Source organism: Argiope bruennichi, chromosome 8, assembly GCF_947563725.1.
Source record: "Argiope bruennichi chromosome 8, qqArgBrue1.1, whole genome shotgun sequence".
In the NCBI taxonomy this organism is placed as follows: Eukaryota; Metazoa; Arthropoda; class Arachnida; order Araneae; family Araneidae; genus Argiope; species Argiope bruennichi.
In genome coordinates this window covers 124,864,159-124,878,484 of record NC_079158.1, presented here as the reverse complement: position 1 = coordinate 124,878,484, position 14,326 = coordinate 124,864,159, and the positions used below count along the sequence as shown (strand labels likewise).

The window sequence follows — 14,326 nt, the reverse complement described above, 5'->3', positions numbered from 1 at the left end:
ATTACTACACGATCTAAAAGAAACATTGTATATCTTTTTAAATCCGTATCATCCAGAATATAATTGGGTATTCATTTCATTTGTGTCTTTCGAATAACATTGTTAATTAATTATATATGTACAGTACACTCCCGAGTATCCGGTTCCCAACTATCCGGCTTCCGTCTTATCTGGCCTAATTTTTCAAAAACTAAAAACTATAAATTTTGACTTCTATTTTAAGGTTACCCTTTCATATGAGTGTAATGATTTATCAGTGAAAAATAAAATCAGTTTGAATAAATTTTCTTAAGGATTTTTGTTTATGTTTCCTACATTTAAGTTAGGAATGCAAAATTTATGTTAAAATGGGAACAGTTTATATCCTTTAACTTACTTTTTCTCTAATAAATTCTTGAAACGTGCAGTACAGTATATAAACATATATAAACTACCAGTACAGAACCTTCTATTTTAACTCGATACTTTACCAGCAACTGCTTCTATGATTCACCGGGCCGCTTTCACATTCTGCGTGGCTTGAGATAAATGGATGGCTTAGTACTCAATAAAAAGCCAGAAAATACGTATCATAACAATGAATTTTGATATAAAAACTTTATCTGCTGATATTGGGGGGGGGGGAAATGAGTTCCTAGAACCCTTCCGCCACATAAGGCCGAATACTCTGAATGAACTGTAAATGTATAAGGATATGAAAAGGTTCTGTTAAAAACAAAGAACTCAAAATAATATAACAATGGAAAATGATCCTGTTAGATTATACAAACGATGGAATATAGCAACATCTGCAATGAAGATTTTTTTCATTCAAATAATACATTTTTACAATGAAATCTTTTTCAGATAATAGAGTTTCACATTGAATTAAAAAAAATATTTAAATTTCAACTTTGAAGAATTTAAAAATTTAAAATGTACAAAAAGGCTACTAAAATAACACGACAGTAGGAAGGAGAAAACGTTTTTAAAAAATGCGCAGAATAATCCTTAAAAAACTTCATTTCATAAAAAATGAATTTCATTATTCTCTTACTAAAAAGAAAACCTTCATCAAATAATAACAATCACTGAATAATTCAAAAAAATTATATCGACATTTACGCTGTCCATCTTTTTCCTCTAATTTGTTAGCCAAAATCTTTAAAGGTATTAGTTTCCATGATTTATTAAGATACATCATCTTTAATATCATATTCCAGCAGATGATTCAGTATCATGTAAATCTGTCGATAATAGAATTCTAGAATAGAATTTATATAGAATAGATAATAGAATTTCTCTCTTTTTTTTATTGCCAATTTCTTCATTTATCAAAATTAATTAATGTTTGCTTATAAGGTAAAGATAAACGGAAATGTAATGCTAGTTCCCTAATAAACTTTTTAGATCTTATTTTTTATCGCTTAATGATGCTTTTCTGTTAGGTAATTTGGCTGAATTCTTGGGGAAATGTATTAAGTCCCTTTTTAAAACAATACAATACAGAAGTTAAAGAAGTAATGAACAATAAAACATTCCATGTAGTTTCTCAATAAGTATTAAATTAAAGATCAATACTTTAAAAAAGAAATTATGGAGTGAACATGGTTCAGGTATTCAATGTACATGCTGATTATGTATTCCATTATATGTAAACTAAGATTGCAAATCAAATTTTTCTAACAATCAATTATTCAAGAACCTTGACATATTTCCAACAGCAAGGGTACAGATGTTAAATGATAATGGTCGTTATAAACTCAATTTTAATTATATAGCATATCTATATGTTTTAAGAGTCAAAGTCTCAAACAGTTCACTAAAATACATTGTAGATAAATTTAAATTTGTTAAATGAAAAAAATATAGACTTCTCAGTTTAGTTGCAATATTAGAAAGCTTTTTTTACTTAATATAATCGATTGCTACCATCACGCTGTACTAATTATTGATACCTCTGAATCTTTAAAAGTACTTAATCTCTCTTAATCGGTTGAAAATCATTTTTGAAAAACTAAAACTTTTAATCATCCCAATTAAGAGATTTTATCACTCTAATAAGCATCAACCTGGATTCTAAATTATTTTGAACTTTTTTGGGAATAAAATTTTTAATGCCTATCATCACATGATTAAAAACCACCATTTTTCGTTTATTAGTGCCAGAAAATCAGTCTTTTATGCATTTGTATTTATGATAACGGAAAAAAATAGTATAATCAGTTATCACCGGTTCAGAAAGTTTTGCGGTTCAGTTTCAATCGTTACAGACCCAGTGACCGAAACATCCATTAGCAACCTTATTTTTTTTCCATCACCCATTTCAATTTTTCGCTGTTTGTTGGCAACAATAAAATAAAGAAAAAAAATCGTTTGGTGCTGTGGAACAAGACACAGGATTCGCATGAGAAGATTCTTCGCTAATGGCAATGTAAGTGGTAAAAAAATATCAAAAGCTATTGCAATTTATTGCTTGATATATGAATAGCCCGGGTCAAATGGAGATGGACACAACAGTCAACGGAATGAAGTTGATTCACAATTCTTCTTCTAAATGGCTATTATTTCGCGTTTAACGCGTCATTTGGTTGTGGTGAGGTTTAATCGAGATATGATTGACATATGGGCGTTTAAGAAATGGTTTCTTCACGCTTCTACTCTACAGGTCGCAAAAATCTCACATCAAATGATGTGTTACATTTTTCTGTCTTTTTGCGAGACGTATTGTTATCCAACATCCGCGAAAAATATGCATTCGTCTGGAGGTGAAGATCTTTTGTGTGATTTTGGGAATATCACTTTTAGAATGTGAAAGTGAAAAGAAAAAAAAACCTTTATTGATGGAGTAGAGTTCAAGAACTTTTTTTTGAATGTAAAATATATTATCTTTTGGTACAATATCACCATTTTTTTTATTTAAAAAAAAAAAAAGAATGAAAGAGCTATAATAATATTTGCAATTTGAAAGCATTCTATGTTCTGAAAATAACTGTTATTGCTGGTGCTACATTACTTGTGATGTATTTACACAAATATTTTTTATATAAATTTTTTTAAAAATTACAAACACTTTTTTATACAAACATGTGGAACTTTTTTTTTTGAGGAAGAGAACTTACGAAATTTTAATGATAATTTAAAAGCTTAAAAAGTCGTATAAAGAAGAAAGAGATCAAAATAAGAGCTGAAAAAAATTTAATTTATGTTAACAAATATATTTTAGTAATGAATTTGAGAAATGATAAACTGTAAAAATTATTAAGCTTGGTAAAGTTTTAAAATTTTCAAATCAAATTCTAGTTTCCAGAATCTTTATCTTATGGTTCTTGATGGCCCACTTGTTTTCTTAAATAGATTGCTCAGTAAAATGTAATGTCTTCCTATCCCTCATTTTGTTTTTATTCTATCAAACTTTTCTTTTTTCATATTATTGAAATATTTTGGCACTCATACAGGCTGAGCAGAAAGTTTGATTTCGATTTATTACACATTTGGTAATAAAAATTGAGTTCCCATGTAAGTAACATTTTTTTTGTGTGCTTTTTGGCCAAATCTCTTTCTGAAAATTCCATCTTAGTTAAGATGCATTAACATCATGCAATAAGTAACCAACACTTACTGCATTCCAGTACAAATTGAGACCAATTAAACATTGCGTAAAAGAGCACTTTAATATAATATTTAATTTTGGAAAAATATAATAAAAATTTTTTGAAATGCTTAAAGAAGACGGGTAACTCTTGGATGCCTATTTTGCAGTTGGTATCGGAATGCGTAGTTGCGTCGAGTTAGCGAGACAAAATAAATATAACAAGCGGGAGTAGTCTTTCCATAATTTTCTCACGTGCTCTCTCTTAAAGGTATTTTCCCATATAACGCCTTGCAGAGCACTGGTTATATATTATCCTTTGTTGTGAGTTTAGTAATTTTAGTGAATCTATCGGTTGCTCAGTGGCTAGTTTTTTTAGCGATTAATCCCTGGCATAGGATTAATAGTATCCGAAAATTGAATGGGTGTTTTAGACTCATTTTTCCCAACCAACTGAAACCAAAATTTGACATAGAACTAACTACATTTCTAATCATAAAATCAGATAACAAATTTAACATATCTAGGCCATTGTCTTTTTTGGGATATCACGTTTACATGTATCTGAAAGTACAAATCGACAGATGGTCAACTCCTTGTTGGATTTACCTCAACATTTGACAGGTGTCTATACTATAGATTTTAAATCTGTACCGAATTCTATCCATCTAACTTTCTTCATTTTGTAGTTATCGTTTTAACTTATATTCGAACATCTAGATAAACATATTTCCTCCGAAAGGATTCAGCTTAAAATTTAATAGAAATTTTGTGTGGGGATTTTACACAAAATCTCATCCGTCAACTCAAAGAGTTTTTATCTTGATCATATACAGACAGACAAAAATGTCTGAAATCCCTCAAATGTCCTTTAGGAAGGTCTAAGACATGGAGATTCGTCAAAATCTCAAATTAGAATTTTTGGATGATTACAATACTTTCTCTTACTTCGTATTACTGAAAGTTATAAAAATGCAACTATCCGTTTTTGAAAAATCCAATACTGTAGGTTTTTTTTGAAATATTTTATAAAAACATCCATACCCCACATTGAATATTTTGGATTTAGATCTTTGCGATACTCTTCATTTCAACTATATTCAACTTTCATTGGTACAATAACCGTATTTACATATAAAGTACTTATTTATACGTTTAAATATAAATACTAACACTTAGGGATACATTCTGTGGCTAATACATCGAAATAAGAACGAACATTATTTTGATTCTTACGTATAATGCATGTTAAGAAATACAAAGACAGCAGAATATATTAACATTCCGCGGTTTCAAGTAAGCTTCCTGCATTTTTCAAGGACCTTCAAAAAGCGTGGGAAATCCCGTATCGTCATTTAAGCAGACACTCAGTCACGTTGCCTGCGAAAGTATAGAATAAATTTAAATTAGACAAATCACATAAATCTTAACAGCAGCGTCACATCAGCTTTATTTTCTGCTGTTTTTGAACAATTTCAATCTCTCACTGTATAGATTTCTTACATATCTTCGAGAAGCATTCAAATCGAAAAGTTTTGCAATCTTGATTTTTTTACTAATATTTATAAAGTTAAATGCTCTCGAATAACTTTTATGTTCAATAATATTTACTGCTGATTGTTTTTAAAAGTTTAATAATCATGCGTAACTTTTCAAACGCAAACCAAGTATATTCAATTGCTTGAAACAACAAATCTTATTTAGAAAGTCGCGTAATAGAACTATTACGAAAAGTTTTCACTTTCATCATTTTGTTTAGAATTCAAGACTTCTTAATTCCTTTAGTTTACCTTTCTCACATACGAAATATAAAAGAAATATCGTAAACGTTAATAAAACTCTACATCTGATGAATCTCAAAATTTCAGATATCTTTGTGTCCGAAAAACACATTTTTGCCATTATATGTGTCAGTCAGTCTGTGAATACGATAATTTAAAACAAATTTCAGCTGAAATTTGGTATATAGAATTACAGAAAATCAGTGGATTTCTATCAAATTTTGAATGAAATCCATTCTTAGGCCTCTGAAAGTACAAATGAACTCTAAATTTAAAAAATGCAAACAGCTAGGAAAATTAAAATTTGTTATATAGGTCTATTGTTGGATATTTAGAAAGGATCTGTTTACGAAAATGAATTTTCGGATCCGAATTATTATGACGTCTTTGTGTTGTTTTTTCCAATTTCTCACCATGATCTCAATTTATGTAAACAACTGACTGATTCGAACCCGACCTTTTTCTGATTAGTGATTGGCAATAACTGTTATGCAAATCTAACTGCTTTAAAAAAAAACTCGGTTCGCGTTTTTTTTTTTTTTATTATTTATTTATTTATTTATTTATTTATTTTTTTTGAGAAGGTATATGAGAAGGAATGAGACGTGTCGGTATGTGCTGGAACGGTTCGAATCGTTTGCCTAAGGTCTGGTAATTCTTTTTTTTATACGAAAGTATAATTTTGATTGCTCCAGTGATGAGCTAATTGATTTTTTTTAATTATCGTTAATAAACTTATTTTTAAGAAACTGCTTTTATCATTATGCTTCCTCGACATAAAATTTCATTGCGAACTTTGCTAAAGCGTGGATTAGTTAATCCTGAAGGATAACATGTATTAACTAAAATATTAATACTTATCAAATTTTGAACCAACTCCGCTACAGATTGACCATCTATGCTTCCTCCTGCATGTAAAAAGCAATTATTCATACACTCAATGGCTTAAAACAATGATATTCGGTATGATGTCACTACAAGTACAGTTTCGTATCAAATTTTCGAATCAATTGGCTGGCAAAAAAGCGGTCAAAACGCGGCCAACATTCTTGCGATAGTTTCTGTAAAATATCAGATTCACGTCAAAGATCTGTATTTTATAACTATAGGTCACCAATACCATCGCGATCTTATCCAGGATCCACAATTTTATGGGAAGAAAGGTGAATACGACCTTTTATTGGAGAGAGTGCGAGAAAGTTTCAAGGATACCACTCCCGTTGGTTTATTATACTATCATGTTTTATTTATGCATTTTATTCATTAATACAACTTCTGTAATATTAGAATTTAATTAAAGTAATGGAATTTAACCATCCAAGCTTATTTTACGAGCAAATTTATAATAATTTATTCGTTACTGATACTGATACCAATACATTTCTGCTTATTTTCAATGTATAGGCGTGCCGAAAAAAAAAAATTATTGAGATTGTGTTGACTAAATGGCAAGGATGCCATGCATGCGTGTTTTAAAAATTGAACTTTCCAACACGTAATCGTATTTCTTTTTGCTAGTTTTCGTAAATTCTTCACTGCCAACCAGTATATCGAAAATAACAGAATTATTGTAATATTGCCAGTGATAAGGAATAATTTTGAAGTAAATTGTAAAATTATTTTAATGAGAATTAATTATCTGAATCTTTACCTATCGGGTACAGAGGGGGAAATTTTTCTTTTAATGAGAAATTAATTCAAGATTTAATTTTTCAATTTTTAATAGCTAGAAAATAATTTATGTAAATATCACTAAGATCGCAGAATGATTAACATTTTTACCAATCGGAGAGAAAACGAGCTTATTTCGGAAAAGCTTGGTAAAAAAAGAAATCAGAATTAGAAATGCAAATTTTAAAATTTAATGTGAAAGAAGGATTTAAATGCTACATGGTATAATTAAGTGATGTCTATCACTTAATGAACGAAAGTTTAGCATATTTTTAAGCAGAATTCAAGAATAAGATCAATGGATCCTTACAGCTAAAAATAGAAAATAAGCTGCTATTATTTAAAAAGGACAGAAGATAAAACGAAGGTTCCTTATTACATTTGCTAACTTGATCCTGATAGACAATCGACAATAACTTTTCATTTTTTCCTCGTAATCTACGAAACGTCAATACCAAATCTGTCGATTCATGGAATCTGGGATACATCTTTGAAATGAATAAGATCACACGCAAGAAACAATAGCAAGGGAAATTTTTTCCTCTTTCTTACACAAATAAAACATGGCTTGCCATCAGCAAATCAGTTTCACGAGGTTATTAAACTTCACATAAGAAAGTTTTCTGTCTTTAAAGCAACAATAAGCATCAATTAAAGCATAAGTGATAAAAATCTAGCAGACATTAACTGATTTCAATACAAAGGCAACGAAACGAATACTAATGGTGGGGAGAAATGGCGATTGTATTCTAATTTTGAAAGATTGTTTCTCAGCACGAAATTCGTCCTCTCGTTTTCGATTGTAATTACACTAATTAGAGATAACTAATGTTAAGTAGAATCTTTTACTCAGAAATTTAGATCAAGGTTCATTCTATTATTGAGTAGTTCGTCAGCTTCGAACCGTCATAACGCATCACTTTGCAAATGATGTGATATTTTTATTGGTGTTAGGGATATATTAATGAAACCAAACATTTGAACTATAACTGGGAAATTAAGAAGTTAGCTCATGAAATTTCTAGATGAATGCTGCAACTCTCAAGATATTTTCCATTTTTTTATATCGAAAAAGGTCCCAGTTTTTGCATCGTAGAACAACAAATAATGAAACAGTCGTTTTTATCTTGTTTCTAGAATGTGAAACATCCGTTTCTCTTGATATGTCAAAAGATGTGTGATGTATTTACAATACAATAATAAGAATAAATTGACAAATTTTGTATCATTCAAGAGAAAAATGTCTCTATTATTGATCGTACTTTTTACATGTAATGATACATTTTGTATTTTCTCGTATGCGAAGTATAGAGAAAGTGCTGTAATCGTGAAAAAATTAGAAATCCAAATTCTGACCGTTTCAGACTTCCAAATCAAATTATCAAATTATGAGCAAAGGCCCCTCAGAGAAAGTCTGCTCTCCCACTGTCCAAATATAAGTTAACAAGATAATTACAAAACAAAGAGGGCTAGACAGAAAAAATTTGGTGCACAAATTTAACGTCTAAAGTATAGTAATTTTTCAAATCTGTCAAAGGATTAAATTTCTATCAGTCTGGTTTTTTTCTCTTCAAAAAACACTGTAAACTTGATAATTTAAAAATGAAATGACATAGACATATAAAATTTGACTTAACATATCGAATGATATTTATATGATTAGCATATAAAATTATAATTTTGTGACTACAATTGTAGTTCTGTGGTTTCAATCCATTGTAAACAAGGCGTCTAAAACACAAATTTGATTTTGATTTTCGAATACATATTTCTAAATGTCACTTTTAAATAGATAAAAGAATCGTCAAGGGTCGAAGGACAGATAGAGTAAAAATGTTAAAATCACGTTAAATATTAATATTTCTCAACTACTTTTCGTCAATATCATGCAAGGCATTCGCAATTATATACGAAGGGAAGGGGATAGTACCTTTATTAGAGAATACATGAAGTTTTTGGAAAATCGCTCCCGCTGAGTATGCATTATTGTAAGCATTTTAGTAAGAAATGAACAGAGATTTCAGCCTTAAGTCAATATTTTAATCTCCCTTTCGATTTAATATTTGAATTCGGTGAGTTTCGTTCTGTTTGTAAAGCTTTTTATGTAAAATACAGCAAACTGTCAAAAGGAGGCGAAGGCTTTAAAATTTGGCGAGAGCATCTGAATACTGAAAATCTTTGGCGAGAGAACTGAACATTGGAATATTCGATGATTAAAGACAAAATTGAAGAACTGAGCTTAAATTTAGTTTACTTGGAAACCAATGGTGTATGCGAGCATATATTCAGAAACAATTGTAAAAAATAGTAATTGCTGAAAATCATTAATTGTATTGTATTTTTATTTGAAGAGAAGCGATAGTGATTTTAGTATATATTTAAAGTATAATACTATTACCATTAAAAAATTTTATGTAAACTGTTTACAATTTAAAAAGTTTTTTTTATCAGTGAGCAGATCATCAGACTCTTTTACAACTTTTTGGATTTAATATTCGGTTTTAAGCTTTTCTAGCTTTATAATGTATCCTGCTGCTTTGTTTATGAGTCAGCAAGCTAAACTACTTCCGTGTTCGCAGGTGCCGGTTTCTCGACTGACTTTTATCACAGCAACAGAAACTAATGGTCTGCTACAAATGTGCAGCTGCTCTCATCATCCACGAGTGTTCCAAGTTGTTCAGATTTCCAGGAAACTTAATTCTAAACACGATAAATCTATAAGAGAAATCTTACAATTTGTTCTCTGTTGAACAGGATGAGAAATATATATATATTATAGCCAACATAATGGATATGTTGATAGATATGTATATATTCATTATGTTGGGTGCATGAATTCAAGTGTTGCTCTTTGAAGGAAAGCAGGTAGGTGATAAACCATTAAACAAACTACTTCGGAAAAGGAAATAATAAAGGGATGTGATAAAAATGTTGTGTTGGATAAAGGAATGTGAAGGCTTTTTTCGCAGATTTCATTCGAGTTGGAATGAAAACACTAAAAAAATTTGAAAAAAAAAAATATTAAGGGAAACTTAAATAAATTAAATAAATGTATGGAATTTGGCGTTAGATTTGAACTTCATATAATATCATGAATGTTTCTATTACCGGCTAAGTAACTTATGGGAATTATATATTAATTTATTTTCCAAGTTATTCAAATTGACAGTATAAAATCTCTAGAATTGACAAGAGTGACATGTAAACAACTCATATATAGTAAATATTATCCATAAAAGCAAGCTTTAGAAAACTGAACTATTTACAAACGGATCTACCTGAAATCGAAAATCAAATGATTCCTCTTTAAAGTCTTTCAATAACGTTTAAAAATCGATAGGAAATTAAAAACATATTTGGCATTTCCAAAATATAGATGCAATTCATCAAACCAAATTTTCTAATTTGTAAGAAAATTAGATTTCGTAGTAAGATTTTTTTTTCTTTGCACGTTGATACCTATCACTGATGAAACTTGAAGAATTATTGAAATTCAGTTGAATAGTAAAATCACACTCAAGGTGTGAATAGTCTACAAAACAAGAAGTCACGTGTTCCTAATGCCAGATGTTCATTTGTCATCGGGGATATTCTGCCATGGCTTAAGAAATAACTTAGGGAAACACAAACCCTTTTCATTTGATATCGTAATTGCAATAGAGATGAAAACTAAAAAAAAAAAAAATTATTATAGAGGAAATAGAGGATACATTCGATTGTGAAATGACATTAGATTTCAAAAAATGAATTTTTTTTTCAATCAAACACTATTATGAAAAAAATGAAAATCAGAAGAGTTCACATTTTAAAAAATTTTTTGAAATGTCAATCCAATTTCAAGATTTTAATGTCTAACCACTTCATTCATGTATAATGTGCATACATGATACTACATATTGAGGGGTTTTCTGTGATTTGGTCTGAAAACTATCTAGGTAGTTTTGAATCTGGAATTTACAATTCTAATCGATTCATATAAAAAATAAATTTTTAAATTATAATTTATATAAATTTCAAAAATATAAATTTTTAAATATCATTGGATTGGAATAATTACAAATATGTATCATAGAAACAATGGCAGATATAAAAAGGTTTTTCTTTAAATTTGAAAACTTTTTTTTAGCTAAAAAAAATTAAAAGAATAAATTAGTCCACAATTTCAGCATAAATTTCCAAAAGTCAAAAATTCACTTCAACGATTTTTTAATAATAAAGACTTTACATTTTTTTCTAAAATTTTATTAACAGTATTTAAAGATAAATATTAAGGCACTAAACAAAATGAATGTAAATATATTTTTAAAAGAAGAAGAGAAAATCGGAATAACATATTTTAAAATTGAAGGCAATATGCAAATATTCAGATGATTTCTGTTTGTTGCAAAATGAGGGTTGTCATCCTAATTCTCATTTATTAGGGAACCGCAACCTCTTGATTTCATTAATTAGAATGGAGTCATCAACCTCCTCATGAATATTTCATAACCCAGATTTATCTTCAGGGCAAATTAAGCAGTGAGACTGAAATAAAGATTAACAGCTTCCCTATAGATTTTGCAAGAATTTCAATGAGGCACTCACGGGAATGTTTTAAATAATAATAAAGTGGGAAACGTGATAAATGAAGTCATTTTCTAAAAATTAGGATGCATAAAGTATATATATATGTATATTATTAAATTTTTGCCAGTTTTTATATTTATTTATTACTAAATTAGTAGAAGTTATTATTTTTAGCTCAGCATTCATTTTTATCAATAAAATATGCTTCATATTTTATCACATGGCGACATGAAGGCAAAGATTTATGTAAAATAGCGTGCATTTAGGAAATTTATATAAAATATGATATACGATGAAATAATCAAATTTATTTATAGTTAACTTTGCGGGAATATATCTGTGTGGTTACATGAATATCTTTCAACTGTTTTATATATATTGCAGCATTAAAATAATTAAAAATATAGCATATCTCTAAATTATGAAATAAATTGGTGATTAATCATGAAATGTGTATGAAATGTCACAATTTTTTATTACCATGTTTAATAAAAGGCGCATCAGAAGTATTACTGCTGTGCCGTTTAATAGAATCTCTTCACTTATGAAGCAGCTTTAACCTAAACATGCTTTGTGAATCTTAGCAAATATCTATTTATTAGAAACTCTTAATTTATTTGCAAAAGGCATATCAGATGTATAAAAAGAATGCATTGATGTATTTTGGGGACATAGTTTTAGAAAACGAAGTGTTGGAGAAAATAAACAAGAAAGAATCCTTTATAAAGTTTAAAAGAAAAAATAACTTTTGCTTTATCAAAAAAATTATTATTATTATTATTTTTTTTTTTTTTTTGCAAAAAATATCATTAAAAGAATCTTATCAATGATTTCCCATTTAATCTTTAAATCTAGATAGAAAAAGGGAGATGAAATAGCCGCATTAAGTCCCTTGGGCCCTTAAGCTCAGGGCTATCTCATCCCCAGTTTTCAAAACAAATACTTTTAACGATTTTAATTTAATCCCTGTATAAGTAGTTTTAAATATAAAATTTTAACAATTAATTGATGATCATTTTCAAGAAAATTTGTTTGAGAATCAGTGCATAAAACGAAGAAATGCGTTAAAGACTCAAATTCAGAAAAATTTTAAACGGAGCAATTAAAAAAGTTTTAAAGGAACTTATTAACACGATCTTAATTTAATCATGGAATCAAAATTTTATTAAATTATAAAATAGTATTTTTTTTTAGTTTTTTAAAGCAATATATTATAAAATATGCAAAAGATAATTAAGATTGTTAGAATAATGTTATAAAATTTTAACGAGATTTATTTTCATTTTGAATCAGCTCAAATACACGTTCTATGCAAATAAAACGGAAGCACAAAGGAAAATTATTTGAAAATGTTATTTAAAAAAAAAAAAACTTTGTATTCCCTTTAAGTTGAGGGACCTCTAAACAGTGGTCTGTTTACCTATTAGATAATCGGCCCTGACAAGAAGAAATGGTAGGAGAAAAATAAAAGAAATTCTATGAAATCAATTACTAAACACCAGTTATCAAGAAAATTACTAAACATCAGTTACTAAGAAATCAATTACTAAACATCAGTTACTAAAAAACAATTATTAAACATCAGTTACTAAGAAACAATTACCAAACATCAGTTACTAAGAAACAATTACTAAATATCAGTTACTAAGAAATCAATTACTAATTATAACTTTCTGTCAATATAAAAGCAATATGTTATTGATAAAAATATGTAAATATTTGTAAATAAAAATAAGCTATATTTTCATACTAATCATTCATAATTTCAATTTTTTTTCAAAATGGGTGTGATTAAAATTGATATGATTATTTGGATTTTCAACTAGATGAATTATTAGTGCCTTGAATAAAGAGAAAACCAGTATAGGATAAGTTTACAGACAACAGGAAATTGATAAATAGGCATTTCTTTAAAAAATAACGTTTTTCGGGGGAGGGGGGATCCAATTTATCAATTTTAGAAAATTATTTCATTATTATATTTATAAAGTTCAAGAAAACCCAAGAAAAATGATGGTCCTCTTCCAGGAATTCCCACAACATCTCTTACTTTAACCGGTTTAAGTTCACGCAGGTTTTACGTCGTCGCTATGGGTCATCCGCTACTTCCACTTCAAGAATTCAGGAAGTAGCCATACGGGAAGCTTCCACGCGTTGTTTTTGTCGAAAAAAGATTACAAACTTCACTTACCTAAATCTACAAAGCAGGAATTGTGTCTCCCAGCCGTATTCCCGATTCACATCTCAAGCAGCTGTTGGTCACAGTATCCGAATTATATCCAAATCAATATGCACATTTTGTCACAACGAATGCGAACGTACGAAGAGCGAGACAACATGCTGTGGACTGAAGGGAAACCTGTTGCAGGTGAAGTCAGCTTCCGAAACTAGTTGGGTTCCCGCGCTCTCGGCAGGTGAGGAGAGGGGGAAAAAGTAAACAAAGAAAAAATCCCCTTCACGGGAAAATCCCTAAGATTCGGAGGCAATGCTTTATAATTAAATTAAAAATAAAACTCTCTTGGATTAAAGATTGGATTTAAAGAGTTAATGCACTGCTCAGATGCTGCAAGTTTCGTCTGTCATTATCGTGTCTTTAGAAGAAATTATAAGTAATCATTGTTTAAAAAGGAATTAAAGAGAAAGGCGAGAAATTTGTGCAAGTTATAAACAGGAAAAGTTTGATTGGCTTAGATGTATCTGGGTGAACGCTTATCGGATTATTTCTTAAATGTTTAAG

At 29.0% G+C, this 14,326-nt stretch overlaps 1 protein-coding gene across 1 annotated transcript in view; it reads right to left on the bottom strand.

Annotated features, from left to right (window-relative positions):
- LOC129980832 (uncharacterized) overlaps window positions 1-13,961 on the bottom strand; it is a 61,525-nt gene extending 47,564 nt beyond the window's left edge. Inside the window, exon 1 of the mRNA XM_056091248.1 lies at window positions 13,781-13,961. The gene's annotated coding sequence lies outside the window, so the exon portion shown is untranslated. The remainder of the gene's footprint in view (window positions 1-13,780) is intronic.
- Between the last annotated feature and the right edge of the window lie 365 nt (window positions 13,962-14,326).